Source organism: Rattus norvegicus, chromosome 14, assembly GCF_021556685.1.
Source record: "Rattus norvegicus strain SHRSP/BbbUtx chromosome 14, alternate assembly SHRSP_T2T, whole genome shotgun sequence".
NCBI lineage: Eukaryota > Metazoa > Chordata > Mammalia > Rodentia > Muridae > Rattus > Rattus norvegicus.
In genome coordinates, this window is record NC_141547.1 from 50852607 (window position 1) to 50870672 (window position 18066).

Genomic DNA, 18066 nt, shown 5'->3' on the forward strand with positions numbered 1-18066 from the left:
CTTTAAAAGTTCAATTCATGAACCTAAATTTTTCCTTTTCTGAAATATCTACCTCTAAATGTTGAATAAAATCCGTGCCAGAAGAATGTTTCTCAAAGAGTAAGACCAGCACTATAATTTTTTAAATGAAGTTTGGTAGGATGTCAGTTATACTTATTTGTTTATTGTCTAAATGATATTAATTTTGATATTACAGCTTAGTACTGAGCAGTGTAGACAAGGTCAATATGAGTTAAGAAAACTTCATATTACTTGTGACTTTGCTCTTAATTATAAATATTTGCAGACTCTATTTTGAAATGCAGAAAAACATACACTGTCTCTGTCTCTCTGTCTCTCTGTCTGTGTGTGTCTCTGCCTGTCTGTCTCTCTGTCTCTCTCTCTCTAAAATTTGTTCCATAAATCATATCTAATTTTTGAGATACGTAATGAATTGAGTAGCATGTAGAGGGATGGTCTGATATAGGTACTTTTTGATAAGTTACATTACATGAAAACATAATAGTATATATCAGCAAACTATAACTCTTTGTTTTCTTTTATTAATTAAATATTTACATTTATTTTCTTAAATCAGTCATTCTTCCATATTTAAAATTACATTTTAATTCCAAAGCAATTGATTTTCACTTATAGATTTGGAAGAAGAAATGGATGGGATTTTAAAGAGAAATTCAACTTGTCACTCCTTGGTTATTTTTGATTCCTGCTGCTTCTGTGTACCAAACTCACAAAATTGTAGACATGACATTTTCATGATGTAACAGATAAAAAATGAGGTCAATATTTGGAAAAGTAATAATAAGTAAAATATCTATTCTAGTTAATTTCCTACTGAATGGCACACCTTGAAGGAGGAAGACTCAATTGAAGAAGTTCCATGATAATATTACCTGGTGGATTAACAAGACTGTGGAGGCATTTTCTTAATTGATGCAGTAAGGTCAGGCCAAGTTTTAGCAGAGAAATTCCTATGCAAATTGGTGCTATATTTAAAAATATACCACTAATAAGCCAGAGGGAGGTTGTCAGTATGGAACATTACATGTCTGCTTCAGTTTCTATACCAAGTTTCTGCTCCAAATTTTTCTTTGGCAATTTTTCTATGGTAGACTGTGATGCACAAATCTAAGCCAATATACCATTACCTTTCCCAAATTATTTTCTGAAAGTGTTTATTATCAGTAAAAACTAGGAGAGTTAGGGAATGTACACATTTATTTCATAAGGTTGAAGCTAGGACAAAATTTAAAAACCAGTGGAAAGGACTCAAAGGCAGCCACATGAAAGCTCGTGTTAGCATAGATAAAAACAGAGAATCTACAGCTTTGTGTCTCTCTGCATAAATTGAAGGCAGTTGGAGAGATTTGATTACTGCTTATATAAATGAAGGAAGAGATGGGTCTTGGAACTCTGTTAAGTTTCATGGAATTGCATGAGACATGTGAGTGACTTATTTTCTGAATGTGAAGATCTCCCCATTAAAATTTTCTGATCCTTAATAATTTATCACAAGGGTACAATGTTTCAAAATGAATTAAATTGCTACACAACTCAACATTCTGTTTGGTGTAATTTGTTTTTTTTTCTGCTTTCCTTGTCTTGTCCTTGCATCAGGAATCTATGTAGTGCTAGAGACATTGGCTGTGAGTGTTATTATCCATTTTGAGATTGGCCTAGGCAACTTTTGTCAGCTGATATCATCAGTGAATATGCCTTTCCTTTGTGAATAATTGTGTTTTGTATTTACTTTCTGCACCTAAATCTAGATATGAGCGTAGGGAAAAAGTGGAACTGAGATTCCTTTATGGTGAGTGAATCTACTAGCACTTCTTCTTGAATCGTGAAACCAATGACTGACAGACCTCATGTATGTTCTGTTGAGTGATGTCACTCAGCCTGATATCCTACTTGATGTCCTTCGTGTCTTGTGGGATGAGTTTTCAGTAAGATTTCTGTGTCTAAACCTTGTGATCTTAGCAGTTCCCACTCATACTTTTCATGGTCAACACCTTAAGTTCTTTGCCTTATTTTGTGTTTTATCAATATATTTATCAGTTTCTTTGCTGTTTCTCCCATGACTGTTTTATCATTTCTAATGTCTATAGGTATTTCAAGGGGATATCCTTATCTATATCTTAACGTATCTATGAATGAGGAGAGAAGAAATACATTATTTTCGTTTTGGGTTTGGATTGACCACACAATCGTTTCTAAATTCATCAGTTAACTTGTGAATTTCATAATTTCATTTTTCTTAGTACTGGAAAAATATTGCATTGGCCAAACACCACATTATTAAATTATCCACTCACCAAATAATGAGTGATTAATCAGTTTTCAATTTCTGTCTACTGTGTGTAAAGCATAAATGAGCATAGATGAGCAAGTACATCTATAGCAGATATCAAGTCCTTTGAGTATATATCCTAGCTGGTCCTTTTGATAGAGCTATTTCTAGTTTTAGGAGAAATATAAACACTACTTTCCAAAATAGCTATACAAGTTTACACTCCCATCACCAGTAGATAAACTCTTATTCCCAAAAAATTCATTCAGAGAAGTTACAAGTTACAAAACTAAGAGGGAGGCACACATGCAACCTATATGATACTCTTTCCTCTCTCTCTCTGTCTCTCTGTCTCTGTCTCTCTCTCTGTATCTCTGTCTCTCTGTCTCTCTCTCTCACACACACACACAAATAAAACACAACACACACACATGCACACTTACAACAGTAGTCTTACTGTATAAACATATTCAAAAAATCAGGAGAGCAATGACAATGACAATGTCTTGAAAAAAATACTGGAAGATTTAACTAAGAAACTGATAGATTTATATAACAAAAGACAATATATCATAGAAATTTACAGACACAAAACACAAGATGATTGCAAGGCCTTTCCTGGCTATATTTATTTTCTGGAGTAATATTGTGAAAATGTTCACCACATCAAATATAAGATAAAGATTCAAAGCAAATTTCTACTAAAATTGTGCAATTATTCACAAAAAATTGAAAGAAACAGAAAATTTCTTATGGAAACATAAAAATTAAACTTAAAACACAAGAAAGCCAAAATAGTTCTAAAACTGTAAGAGAGTAGACATAATACAATTCCAGATTTCAAATTATACTACAGGGTTGTGCAAAAAAAAGAAGATTGTTTAATTATTAATTGAATTGAAGACCCACATAAAAGTTCACAGTCTTGGAACTATGTGAATTTTGACAGTATGGTAGAAAATATACTCTGGAATTCACAGTATTTTTCACACGTAGATCTACTCAAATTAAAAAGCAGTATGAACAAAAATCAAAAATATGTACACATATCTCATCCTGAACAAAACTTACTTCCAAATGATCAAGGGTCTCAGCATAAGGTAATGAATCAAAGAGAGGGTAAAAAGAGAATATATTCAAGTAAGGAAGCATTTCCTGAACAGCAACACAGCCCTGTAAGCATGGGGAATAACAGCTGATGAATGATATCATTTTAAACTAAAATGCTTGTATGCGGCACTGGACATTATTCAAATGAATGAACAGGCAGCCTACAGAAGGAGGAAACATAGATTCTAGTTGTATCACTGAAAGAGGGTCCGTATCTAAAATATATAAAGAACTTACAAAACTAAATATCACAGAAACAAGCAAACAAAAATAGATGAAGCATGAGGCAAGCAGAAGTTAAATGAAGAGCTCTAAATAAGAAACAACAATGGGAAGAAATATGATATTTTCATCATCTTTAGCCAGCATGTAATGCAAATTCAAATAACATATGATTTTATCTAATTACAGTGAAAAAGGGAAGCCAAAGAATAAATGAATGAAAAACATAAGGCAAACCAAATGACAAGATAGGCGGGCACAATAGTGGAGATATTTAGGTTCATTCTTACATTTTTTTTTTGGTTTCTGTTTTTTTCCTTTAAACATTCTTTACCAGCTCTGACATGCCTCCCTAAGAGGCAGTGTGACACAATTCCTGTCCATTCAGCATCTCTAGGCCATAGATCTCCATGATCCCCATGTAAGCTCATGACTACTCTTGGCCTGAAACTAATCTACTATCTCTTATATTTAATTTTCAGTCTTTCTTTCTGGGGAATATATATCCTCAATACCGAGAACTACTCCATAATAAATGAAACAGATACACCTTCAGGAATAAAGAATGGAGGTGGTCATGAGGATATGGGGAAAGGATCTAGACTATAGAAGCACAAAGGCAATAAAAACCTATATGGTTATTTTTAGGAATATTACATAACCAGACTTTTCATTGAGTTTCAAATTATGGTGTGATCCATGTATCCTCTAGTCCAATGACTGCTCTATTAATTAGCAAGGGTAAACTTGGGGAAATCAAAGATATAGAATTAAAGTGGTCTCACGAAAAGATACAGAGAGGAATAGAAGAAATCTATAAAAATAAGCAAAAGATAGATGATTTATCTTATAAGAAAAAGGCTTGTATATGATCTTGATTCAAATAGTATTAAGTGTATTCTGAGCTATGGGATTGGTAAGATAGCAAAGAAAGATTAGAGAATTGAAAGATGATATATAAGTATATAAAAGTACTGCATTATCCTAGCTACTTGAAGGATTGGACATAATATTGCATTGAGAAACATTTATGCCTTACTTACATAAATTTTATAAGGAATGTTTTCACCTAATCTAACATCTCTTTTTTTAAAAAAATGAAAATCGTTGCTAAAGACTGCTGGCTGCTGTACAGGAAACGACAAGGGCTATCTATGCCTAGCTACCCTTGAAGAACAGGCTCTGTAAACATATTAGAAAAAGTGTTTTGGCTTTGTGTTTAGTTTCTGTTTTAAAGAAAGTGGAATTAATGATCCAGGACTCATAAAATTTATATAAATTCAAGAATTTCCAAAAATATTATTAAACAAATACTTGATGATATAATTTTAATAGGTAAGAGATAATGTTCATGCTCTCTACTTGACAAAAGCAAAGAATGGGAATGGAGAATAATAAAAGAATGAAAAGAGTAGGAAGGAAGGAGAAGAAGGAAGAATGATAGCAAGTTCTGGCAAAGAGAGAGCACATGAACTGACAGCTTACACCTACTGCTGACTTTGAATCATTATTTAATTAGTGTTGCTTCCATTCCCCACTTTTTCAGTACCCTCTTCATGCTAAGGATGGACCTAAGAGTCTTAAGACCAGAGTATAACTTGGTTTGGTCATCCTTTGAACCTGTCCTAAGTCAGACGATTCCTGTTGATGGATGATGATATCAGCTTTCAAAGCTTTCTTGTTACATATATTGGTTAGGATGATTATATTTTATATTCCTACATCTTTTAGTATCAGTCAAAATTAAAAATTGTAAATCAAATGAGATAGAATACAAGTGGCAAATCCACTGCCAGTGAACAGGCAAGAGAGAGAGAGATCCATACTGCTCAGTGAAGGTCAAACCAAATATCTCCAGTAAAAACATGTGAACTTTAAAAATGTAACATTGTCTCAACGGTGTAGAACATAGACGTGTATACTTTTAAATCCAGCACTGTAAAGACAGAGGTGCATGGACCTCTGTGAATTCAAGTTCAGCCAGCCTTGTGGTATATCCAGATGTCATTTTTATTTATTATGTATAAGTATACTGTAGCTGTCTCTGACAAACCAGAAGAGGACATCACATCTCATTACAGATGGTTGTGAATCACCATGTGGTGGCTGAGATTTAAACTCAGGACCTCTGGAAGAGCAGTCAGCAGACTCTTAACCCCTGAGTCATTTTACCAGCCCTCCAGTAGATATTTTTAAGTAAACCATACCTTGATTTGTGCTATGTTCATTAAAAATAAACAATATAATTTGGTCTTTTGGCAGTACCTAGTTTTCATTTTATTAATGATAAGCTCAGTTTATTATCATTAATGTTTCAAATATGATAATCAACAAAAACATACAACAAATCACTGTTCACTAGAGGACTGATCTATGTACAGGAAGTATAACTGACTACAGAAATAGAGCTACAAAGACGCTAGTCAAAAGCAATATTCTAAGTGTTGGCAGGAGGCTTAGAGAGTAAAGGCACTTTGTATCAAGCTTACCAGCAGTTGTTTAATCCCCAGAACATAATGAAAGAAGAAAACTGATTCAAACTAATCATGCTCTAATCTCAATAGACATGCTTTGACAAATAATCTTAACCCCACACATAACCAAAAACATGTACAGATAAATACAGTATAATAAAAAGAAGCTTTATTATTATAAGATAATAGTCTTTTTAAGAAAGTAAATTCTATCTTGAATTTTTTGAAAGGATAAGAAAAAATTACTAGTATAAATATAAACATTGGGATTTACACCTCATGTCTATTGTAGAACATGGGACATGCTTCCAAAAAATGATGACTAATGTGTCAGGCCAACAATTATTATTGGAGTGAACATTGCAAATGAAGGGAAAAATGCCAGTTTCTAGAGAGGGACTGAGAAGTGAGAATTAGGCAGAAAACACAGTTATTCCGAGTTCATAGAAAAAGAAGAAAAAATTTTGAGGAAAAGAATATGTTTAAAGGGGGGATGCACACAAATCCTGCAGGGAATTGTTCTAACCACCCAGGAATGCTGACATCCTGAAACTGCAAGAAAGACTGCATCCTCTGCACACCTCTGTCCACATCCATGGTCCAAGGGGAAACTACACAGAGCTTCTGGACACAGGGATACAGGAACAGACAGCCGGTGGTACCCACAGTTCTGGTCTGTGCCCAGGACTGAATCGAACCGGCCAAAGAGCTCACTGCTCCCAAATCAAATGGGGGAGAGAGCTACAACCTCAGAAGTGTGGATACTCCTGAGAAGTCAGATGAGACTACCCTCTGTCCTCAGTCCAGACCCAAGAGAGAATCGCATACTGACAACTGTGGCTGATGGGTGCAAGGACCTAGAAGCAATCAGGGGCAGGACGCTTTAATTCTTGCCCATGCCCAGACTGGAAGACAGTCTCCAGGAGTGCTGACACACCTCAACTCAGAGCACCTGTTCTCAGGAAAGACTGAAAGAAAATAGTAAAACAGTTCTTTAGGAGTGCTGACAGAGAGGCCTACACAGCAGGATCAAGTCACTCTCAGAAACAGCAAGGCAAGCAAACACCAGAGACAACCCAATGGCTAGAGACAAGCACAGGAAACTAAGCAACAGAAACCAGCCAACATGTCATCATCAGAGCCCAGTTCTCCCACCAAAGAAAGTACCAGATATCCAAGCATACCAGAAAAGCAAGATTTAGATTTAAAATCACATTTTTTGATAATGATGGAAGACTTTAAGAAAGACATAAAGAACTACCTTACAGAAATGCAGGAAAACATAAGTAAAGAAGTAGAAGACCTTAGAGTGGAAACACAAAAATCCCTGAGAGAATTACAGGAAAACACAGCCAAATAGGTAAAGGAATTGAAAATGGAAATAGAACCAATAAAGAAAGCACAAAGGGAGTCAACCCTGGAGATAAAAAACTAAGGAAGAGACAAGGAGCCATAGATACAAGCATCACTAACAGAATATAAGAGATAGAAGAGAGAATTTCGGGGCAGAAGATACCATAGAAAACATTGACACAACTGTCAAAGATAATGTAAAATGCAAAAAGCTCCTAGTCAAAAACATCCAGAAATCCAGGACACAATGAGAAGATCAAACCTAAGGATAATAGATATAGAAGAAAGTGAAGACTACCAACCTAAAGGTCCAGTAAATATATTAAACAAAATTATAGAAGAAACCATCCCTAACCTAAAGAAAGAGGTGCCCATAAACATAGAAGAAGCCTACAGACATACAAATAAATTGGACAAGAAGAGAAATTCCTCCCATCACATAATAGTTAAAACACCGAATGCACAAAACAAAGAATATTAAAAGCAGTAAGGGAAAATGGTCAAGTGAACTATAAGATCTATAAGAATTACACCAGAGTTCTCACTAGAGTCCATGAAAGCCAGAAGATCCTGGACAGATATCATACAGACCTAAGAAAACACAAGTGCCATGCCAAGTCCATATATCCAGCAAAACTCTCAAGAAAAATAGATGTATATGTATACAGCCACCAAAACTAGGTAATACTGATGTAGCTAAAAAATACAGCTGAAAGGGACTGATGTGGATCTCTCCTGAGAGACACAACCAGAGCATGTACAATACAGAAGTCAAAGCTAGCAGTAAACCACTGAACAGGGCCCCCTTAGTGGAAATTAGAGAAAGGATTGAAGGACATGAGGAAGCTTGCAACCCTAAAAAGAATAATGACAACCAACCAGAATTTCCAGGGACTAAACCACTACTGAAAAATATAAATGGATTGTCCCAGGGCTCCAAATGCATATGTAGCAGAGAATAGCTTTGTTATGGCACAAGTGGAAGATGAAGCCTTTGGTCCTGCCAAAGTTGGACCCCAGTGTAGGGAAATATGGGGGGCTGAAAGAGGGATGTATAGGGGGAATACCCGTATGGAGGTGAGGGAACAGAGGGAATGGGAGCTTATGGACAGGAAACCATGAAGGGGAATAACATTTGAATTGTAAGTAAAGAAATAAAAATTAAAAAGAATTAATTGCAGTCCTTCTGACCAACACCTTCCTATGGGGCAAATCATCACCTTGACTAATCCTCTGAAGACCTGACAGTTGAAAGAGCTCCCCAGAGATATGCTACACACAGGACGAAGGACCACCCACAGCCTGAAGGCCTCCGGGAAATCCTCTGCATCCACGGCAACAGATTTGCTGCTTGTCTGCCCTTCTGAAGGTTCCCACAGTCTGAAGGCCTCCCAGGTCTGCCAGGGTCACAGCCATCAAAGGAGACTTGCAGAAACCCATGGAAACAGGAGACATGATCGGACAACAACACCAAAACCAGAGATACCCAGATAGCAAGAGCCATGCACAAGATCATAAGCAGCAGGATCCAATACACTTTGTTGTCATCCAAACCCCAGCGAGCCACGAATATATGGGCAGACGTGAAAATTAGGGTACTGACCTAAAATCCTATCACATGAAGATAATGGAGTCCTTTAGAGGGATAAAAACAACTCACTGAAAGAAATTTTGAAAAACACAGATAAATAGGCAGAAGCTCTTAAAGAGCAAACAAATAAATCTCTTAACGAGAAACAGGAAAACATAATCAAGCAGTTGAAGGAATTGACGAAAGCGGTACAAACTTAAAAATGGAAGTAGAAACAATAAGGATGCACAAATGAAAGCAACCCTGGAAATTGAACACCTAGGAACAAAGTCCAGAACTATAGATTCCAGCATCAACAACAGAATACAAAAATAGAAGAGATAGTCTGATAAGATACCTTAAAAAAATAAAACAAAAAACTTCTAACCCAAAGGAAATCTAGGACACAATGAGAAGGCCAAATCTAAGAAGATAGGAAGACAAGAAAGTAAAAATTCCCAGGTCAAAGGACCCCAAAATGTCTTCAACAAAATCATAGAAGAAAACTTCCCCAACCTAAAAGGAGATGGCCACAAATATACAAAATGCCTATAGAATACCAAATAGATTAGACCATAAAAGAAAATCTAATCATAACATAATAATCAAAAAACTAATGCACTGAGCAAAGAAAGAATATTAGAAGTAGTAAGAGGGAAAACCCAAGGGATATGTAAAGACAGACCTATTAGAATTTTACCAGATTTCTCAACAGAGACTATAAAGGCAGAAAAGGCTGGACACAGGTCATGCAAACAATAAGAGTACATAAATAAGAGACCAGGCTACTATACACAACAAAACTCTTAATCAACATACATGGAGAACCCGAGATATTCCAGAACAAATCAAAAATTTAAACAATATCTATCTACCAATCCAGGCCTACAGAGGATTCTAAAAGGAAAACTCCAGAGTCAGAATGGTGACTACTCCAGGAAATCAAGATATTAATTATCTCACAATAACATCAAAAGGAGAGACTCACATAGTAGAGAACATTGGCTAAGACAGCCAAACTTCAAAAACTTTTTGGCAGTAGGGGTGGGAGTGAAGGGTGGAGGTGTAGGTGGTGGGTGAAGCTGGACCCTCAGAAGTGCAGACAGTCCTGAGAACTCACAGGACACAATTACTTTCTGCCCACATTCCTGAAACATGAGGAAACAATCTGCTACTATCAGTGCCCTCTGGGCACTGGGATCTAGGTTCAATTAGGAGCAGAACCTTTAGAGTTTCTAACAGCACCAAGAACTGAAAGCCAGTAGCAAGGAGCACCTACATACATTAGATCAGATGTAAGACCAACTCTTTTCCACCAAACGACACGTCTGCAGGCTTCAGGACACACAAACAAAAGAGCAGCTCTCTGTTCCCAGATTTGCCTGAAAGAAAACTGGTCTACAGGCATATTGACACAGGCATACAAGGAAGACAAGCCACTGTCAGAATCAGCAAGACAAGCTAACACCAGAGACAACCTGATGGCAAGATGCAAGTGCAGGAACCCACCAAAAATGGATGACTGTTCCTCTTTTTTTCATACTCTTCCCAGCATCTGTTGTCACCTGAGATTTTTATTTCAGACATTCTAACTTGTGTGAGGTGGAATCTCAGGGCTGTTTTGATTTGCATTTCTCTGTTGCCTAAGGATGGCTGCACCTTTACTTAGGTGCTTATCAGCCATTCAATATTCCTCATCTGAGAATTCTTTTTTTACCTCCTTACCACATTTTTTACTAGGGGTATTTGATTTTCTGGAGTCTAACCTCTTGATCTCCTTGTATATTTTGGATATTATTCCTCTATTAGGTATAGGATTAATAAAAATCTTTGCCCAATCTGTTAGTTGCTGTTTTGTCCTAATGTCAGTGTCTTTTGCCTTGCAGAAGCTTTGCAATTTTATGAAGTCCATTTGTCAATTCTGATCGTTAGTGCATAAGCTATTGTTCTGTTAAGGAAACTTTCCCCAGTGTACATGTGCATGAGGTTCTTCTCTGATTTTTCTTCTATTAGTTGGAGTTTATCTGGTTTTATGTGGAGTTCCTTGATCCACTTGAACTTCAGCTTTCTACAGCGCTATAGGAATGGATCAACTTGTTTTCATCTACAAGTTGACCATGGTTGAACCAGGACCATATGTTGAAAATGCTTCCATTTTTCACTGGATGATTTTAGCTCCTTTGTCAAAGATCAAGTGACAATAGGTGTGTGGGTACCAGCCTGTTTCCTCTTCGGTCAGGAAATTGGGCAGGAAGTAATTGTCTACGGTGTTTTCTCAGGACTGTCTGCACCTCTGAGGGTCCAGGTTCCCCCACCCCCACTTCCACCTCCACCCTGGTAGATTCTCTTGATCTACCTGCATGTCTCTGTACCAATACCATACCTTTTTTTTTTTTAACACTATTGCTTTGTAATACAGCTTACGGTCCGGGATGATGTTTCCACCAGCAGTTCTTTATAGTTAAAGATAGTTATCACAATCCTTTTTTTAAATTATTCCAAATAAATTTTCAAATTGCTTTATCTAACTTTATGAAGAATTGGACATAGTACTACCTAGCAACCAGTTATAACACTCCTGGGCATGTCCCCTAGATCTGCTCCAACATATAACAAGGACACATGCTTTACTGTGTTCATAACAGTCCTATTTATAATAGCCAGAAGTTGGAAGTAACCCAAATGTCCCTCAAAAGAGGAATGGTTACAGAAAATATGTTAAATTTATACAATGGAGTACTATTCAGCTATTAAAAACAGTGACTTTATGGAATTGATAGAAAAATGGATAGAATTAGAAAATATTCGCCTGGAGAGGTAACCCAATCACACCCAAAAAGGACATTTTATGCTCTCACCAATAAGTGGATTTATCCAAAAAGCTCAGATTATCCAAGATACAATCCACAGACCACATGATGCTCAAGAAGAAGCACAAAAAAAGTGCAGATGCTTCAGTCCTTAGAAGGGTGAACAAAAATATTCATGGGAGGAAATACAGAGACAATATTTGGAGCAGAGACTGAAGCAAAGGTTATCCAGCGATTCATTCATTTATGGATCCATCCCATATACATACCGCCACCAAACCCAGACAATAATGCTCATGCCAAGAAGTGCATGCTGACAGGTGCTGTATACTGCTCTATCCTGAAAGCTCTGCCAGAGCATGACAAATACAGAGGTGGATGCTCAAATCCAACCATTGAACTGAGAATGGAATCCACACTGGAGGAGTTAGACAATGGTTTGGAGGAGCTGAAGGCTTTTGCCAACCCATAAGAACAACAATATCAACCATTCAGAACTCCCAGGGAATAAATCAACATTCAAAGTGTACACATGGCGAGACTCATGTCCCCAGTTGCATATGTAGCAGGAGATGGCCTTTTTGGGCTCTAATGGGACGAGAAGCCCTTGGTTCTGCCAAGCCTCAATGCTTTAGTGTAGAGGAATGTCAGGGTAGGGATGCAGGAAGGGGTGGTTAGATGGGTGGGGGAACACCCTCATAGAATATGGTGGAAGAAGGATGGTATAGGAAGTTTATGGATGGGAAACCTGGAAAGGGGATAACATTTGAAAGTAAATTTAAAGAAATTCTCATAAAAAGGAAAAGTCCTTCTTAAAAAAACAAATTTATATCATTTTCTTAATTTTCCTTCGATCAGATTTAGAATATTTTGCCTTATACTTTTTCTCTTGGTGTGCTCTAAATTGAATTTTGTTTACAATCAGAGGTAAAGAGTGAGTCTCATCCTTCTACATGTAATTACCTAATTTTACCAGAACAATATATTTTGGATCCTGTATTTTTTTTTCACTGTGTATTCTTGGTAACATTGCAAAATTCAGGCTATAGATGAGTGGACTTATGTCTGTCCTGACAATTTTATGCTATTGAATAATGTATATATTTATATTAGATTAGTATGATATTTTAATTATTACAGATCTGTATTATCATGTAATAACTGGGAGGCGTTACCTCCAGGAATGATCCTACTTTTCAGTATTCTTTTGATGTGACATTTATCCATGTGATTACAAATTGAATGTAGTTCTATTTATAGTTTCTGTGAAAAAGTGAATTGGTATTTTAAGAAAATTATTGATTATATGATGTTTTTCTAAAATAACTATTTTCACAATATTAAACAAATACCTGAGCATGAGAAATCTTACAATTATCTAGTATCTCTTCAAATGTCCTACATTTTAAAATAATTTTCTAACTTCTTTCAACTTTTTTTCCATTTTCTCTTTATTATTGATATGGGGCTTCATTATGTATCAGTCATGGCCATTTTTCGGTGAAAGCCTCATTCTCTGGACTAAGCTGGCCTTGAACTCAGTGAGGTACCCCTATTTCTGTCTCCCAAGTGCTGAGAATAAAGATGTGCACCACTACTACTGGGTAGATTTTTTACTTTTTAATTTAATTTTATATCAAATACGTTTTGCCAGCTTTTCTGAATGTGTTAATTTCCATTTCTCTTTTGATGTGTTTGTCTTTTGTATAAAGGAAATGGACTTACTTTAGGAAGCTGTTTTTGTTTTTGTTTTTTTTTGTTATGATTTGTTTTCCTTTTTAAAAAATATACTTTCTCTTATGTGTAGTAGAATCCTGATCTTCTTCAAATAATCATAATTTAGCTTCTTCCTTTCCCATTTACATTGTCTTTTATCCCTCAAATATCCTATTGTTCTGACCAAGATTTCATGCATTACATCTCAAATTTCCCATGATGCTTACAATACTTGTTGTATTTATCAAAGCATATTTCTATATTCAAGAATCATTTTCCCAATGTGGTTTTATTTATGTGGTATATTACATGTTTTACACATTTTAAAAGATTTCTAAAACACATAATCTTTTGTAATTTTTTATTGGATATTTTTATTTATGTTTCAAATGTTATTCCCTCTCCCGGTTTCCTTCCATAAGGCCCCTAACTCACCTCACTCCCCTTATTCTATGAGGGCTTTCCCCCTCCCCAATCAGGCCTCTTTCCATCCCTCCTGATATTTCCCTACACTGCTGGTCCAGCTTTTGCAGGAGCATGGGTATTTCCTTTCAGTAGTGCCCAACAAGTCCATCTTCTGCTACATATGCAGTTCAAGCCATGGGTCTATCCATGTATAGCCTTTGGGTTGTGGTTTCATTCCTGGGGGGTCTGGTTGGTGGTATTGTTGTTCTTACAAAGTTGCAAGCCCCTTCAGCACCATCAATCCTTTTTCTAATTCCTCCAGTGTTTACCCCGTTTTCACTTCAATGGTTTGCTGCTACCATTCACCTCTGTATCAGTCAGGGTCTGGCTGCATCTCTCAAGAGACAAATGTATCAGGGTCCTGTCACTATGCTCTTCATGGGTTCATTAATATTTTCTAGTATTGGTGGGTGTGGGTATATGTGTGTGTGTGTATATATATATCTGCACTCTATACCCTTATACATGCTCTATATATGCTCTATACCCATGTGTGGCATACACACAATAGCCATTCCTTCAGTCTCTGCTCAAAACTTTGTCTACAAATACCCATCTATGAATATTTTTTGTTCTCCATTTTAAGGACTGAAGCATCTGCAAGTTAGTCATCCTTCTTCTTGAATTATGTCTTGTGTAATACAAGTTTATGAGCTAATATCCATTAATCAATCAGTATATTCTATTTGTGTTTTTCTGTGATTGGGTTAGCTCACACGGGATGATATTTTTTAATTCCATCCATTGACTTATTAATTTCATAAAGTCATTGTTTTTGATAGCTTAGTCGTATTTCATTATATAGATGTATCACATTTTCTATAACAATTACTCTGTTGAAGGGCATCTGGGTACTTTCCAGCTACTGGCTATATAAATACGGTTGCTATGAACCTAATGGAGCATGTGTCTGTATTGTATGTTGGAGCATCTTTGGGTATATGACCAAGAGACATTATGATCAGGTATGGGAATGTCCAATTTTCTGCGGAACCTCCAGACTGATTTGTACAGTGATTTTACCATTCTGCAATCCCACCAACAATGGAGGAGGGTTCCTCTTTCTCCATATCCTTGCCAGCATCTGATGTCAAATGAGTTTTTGATCTTAACCATTCTGACTGGTGTGAGGTGGAATCTCAGGGTTGTTTTCATTTGTTTTTCCCGGACGACTAAGTGTATTGAGCATTTCTTTAGGTATTTATCAGCCATTCAATATTCCTCAGGTGAGATTTCTTTGTGTAACTCTGAACCCAATTTTTAATAGGGTTATTTGGCTCTCTATAGTCTAACTTCTAGAGTTATATATTTCTAGAGTTTTTACATTTTGGATATTAATTCTCTATCAGATGTAGGATTCGTAAAGATCTTCTGCAAATAAGTTGGTTGTCATTTTGTCGTAATGTCAGTGTTCTATGACTTACAGAGGACTTGCAGTTTTATGAGGTCCCAATTGTTGCTTCTTGATCTTCGAGAATAAATCATTGCTGATTTGTTCAGGAAAATTTCTCATGTGTCCAAAGCTCTTACCCACTTTTTCTTCTATTAGTTTGAATGTATGTGGTCTGATATGTAGGTCATTGATCCACTTGGACTTAAGTTTTGTTCAGAGTGATAAGAATGGATCGATTTGCATTTCCTCTGTATGATGACTTCTAGCTGAAACAGTGCCATTTGGTAAACTGCTGTCTTTTTTCTATTGGATGGTTTTAGCACCTTTGCACCTTTGTCAAAGATCAAGTGACCATAGATGTGTGGGTTCATTTCTAAGTCTTCAATCCTATTGCACTGAGCTACCTGCCTGTCTCTTTACCAATACTACACAATTTTATCACTATTATTCTTTAATACAGTTTGAGGGTAGGGCTGGTGATTCCCCATGAATACTTTTATTTTTGAGGATAGTTTTCTCTGTCCTGAGTTTTTTCTTATTCCAAATGAATTTGAAATTGCTCTAACTCTGGGAAGAATTGAGTTGGAATTTTGATGGGGAATAGCTTTAAATGTATAGATTGCTTTAGGCAAAATTACCATTTTTACTATATTAATAATCCATCTACTGAGATCTTCAATTTCTTTCCTCAGAGACTTGAAGTTCTTGTCTTACAGATTTTTCACTTACTCAATTAGTCTCATTGAGGTATTTTATGTTATTTGTGACTATTATGAAAGGTGTCACTTCCCTAATTTCTTTCTCAATCTATTTATCCTTTGAGTAGGGGAAGGCTACTGATTTGTTTGAGTTAATTTTGTACACAGCCGTTTTGCTGAACTTGTTTATGAGGCTTAGTAGTTCTCTGTTGCAACTGTAGGGGTCACTTAATTATACTATCACATCATCTGCAAATAGTGATATTTTGACTTCTTCCTTTCCAATTTTATCCCTTTCATCTCCCTTTGTGTTCTGATTGTTCTGGCTAAAACTTTACATGCTATATTGAATAAGTAGGAAGAGAGTGGGCAGACTTGTATAGTCCCTGATTTTAGTGGAATTGCTTCAAGTTTCTTTCCATTTAGTTTGACTTTGGCTACTGGTTTGCTATATATTGCTTTTAATATGTTTAGGTATTGACCTTGAATTCCTGATCTTTTCAGGACTTTTATGATGCAGGGGTTTTGAATTTGGTAAAATGTTTTCCCAACACCTAATGAAATTATCATTTTTCCCTTTGAATTTATGTACACAGTGGATTACATTGACGGAGTTCAGTATATTTAACCATCCCTGCATCCCTGGGATGAAACCTACTTGATCCTGATGTTTGTTTTTGTATTCAATTTGCAAGAACTTGAGTATTTTTGCGAGGATATTCATAAGGGAAATTGGTTTGAAGTTCTCTTTCTTTGTTGAGTGTTTGAGTGTTTTAGGTATAAGCATAATTGTGACATCATAGAAGGAAATGGATAGTGTTCCTTCTGTTTCTATTTTGTGGAATAGTTCGGACAGTATTGGTATGAAGTCTTCTATGAAGGTCTGATAGTATTCTGCATTAATCCCATCTTTTCCTGCGTTCTTTTTGGTTGGCCAATTTTTAACAACTGCTTCTATTACTTTAGGAGTTATGGGGTTGTTCCTATGATTTATCTGTTCCCAATTTAACTTTGGTACCTGGTATTTATTGAGAAAATTGTCCATTTCCTCCAGTTTTTTTGGGTTTTGTTGAATATAATCTTTTGTAGTATTACCTGATATTCTTTCGAATATTCTCAGATTCTGTTGTTGTCTCCATTTTCATTTCTGACTTTGTTAATTCGGATACACTCTCTGTGCTCTTTGATTATTCTGGCTAAGAGCTTCTGTATCTTGTTGATTCCACAAGGAACCAGCTCTTGGTTTTATTGACTCTTTGTGTAGTCCTTTTTGTATCTACTTGATTGATTTCAGTCAGTCCTGAGTTTGATTATTTCCTGACTTTTACTCTTCTTGCATATATTTGCTACATTTTTTCTAGTGCTTTTAGGTGTGCTGTCAAATTGCTACTGCATCATCTCTCCAGTTTCTTTTCAGAAGCACTCAGAGTTTTCCCCTTAGCACTGCTTTCATTGTGTCCCATAAGTTTGAGTATGTTATGCCTTCATTATCATTAAATTTTAAATTTTAAAAAGTCTTTGATTTCTTTCTATATTTATTCTTACACCCAGTTATCATTGTGTATATTGTTGTTCAACTTCCATGTATATGGGGACTTTCTATTATATTTGTTGTTATTGAAGACCAGCCACAGTGTATTGTGATCTGATAGGATGCATGGGATTATTTTAATCTTCGTGTATCTGTTGAGGCCTGTTTATGACTGATTATATGGCCAATATTGGAAAAGGTACCATGAGGTGCTGAGTAGAAGACATTTACATATACATATATATATTAGGAAGAAATGTTCTGTTAAATCCATTTGGTTTATTTCTGTCGGTTTCTCTCTGTCTCTGTTCAGTTTCTGTTTCCATGATCTTTCCTTTGATGAGAATGGAGTGTTGAAATCTCCTACTATTATTGTGTAAGGGGCAATGTCTGCTTTGAGCTTTAGTAAAGTTACTTTTATGAATGTAGATGTC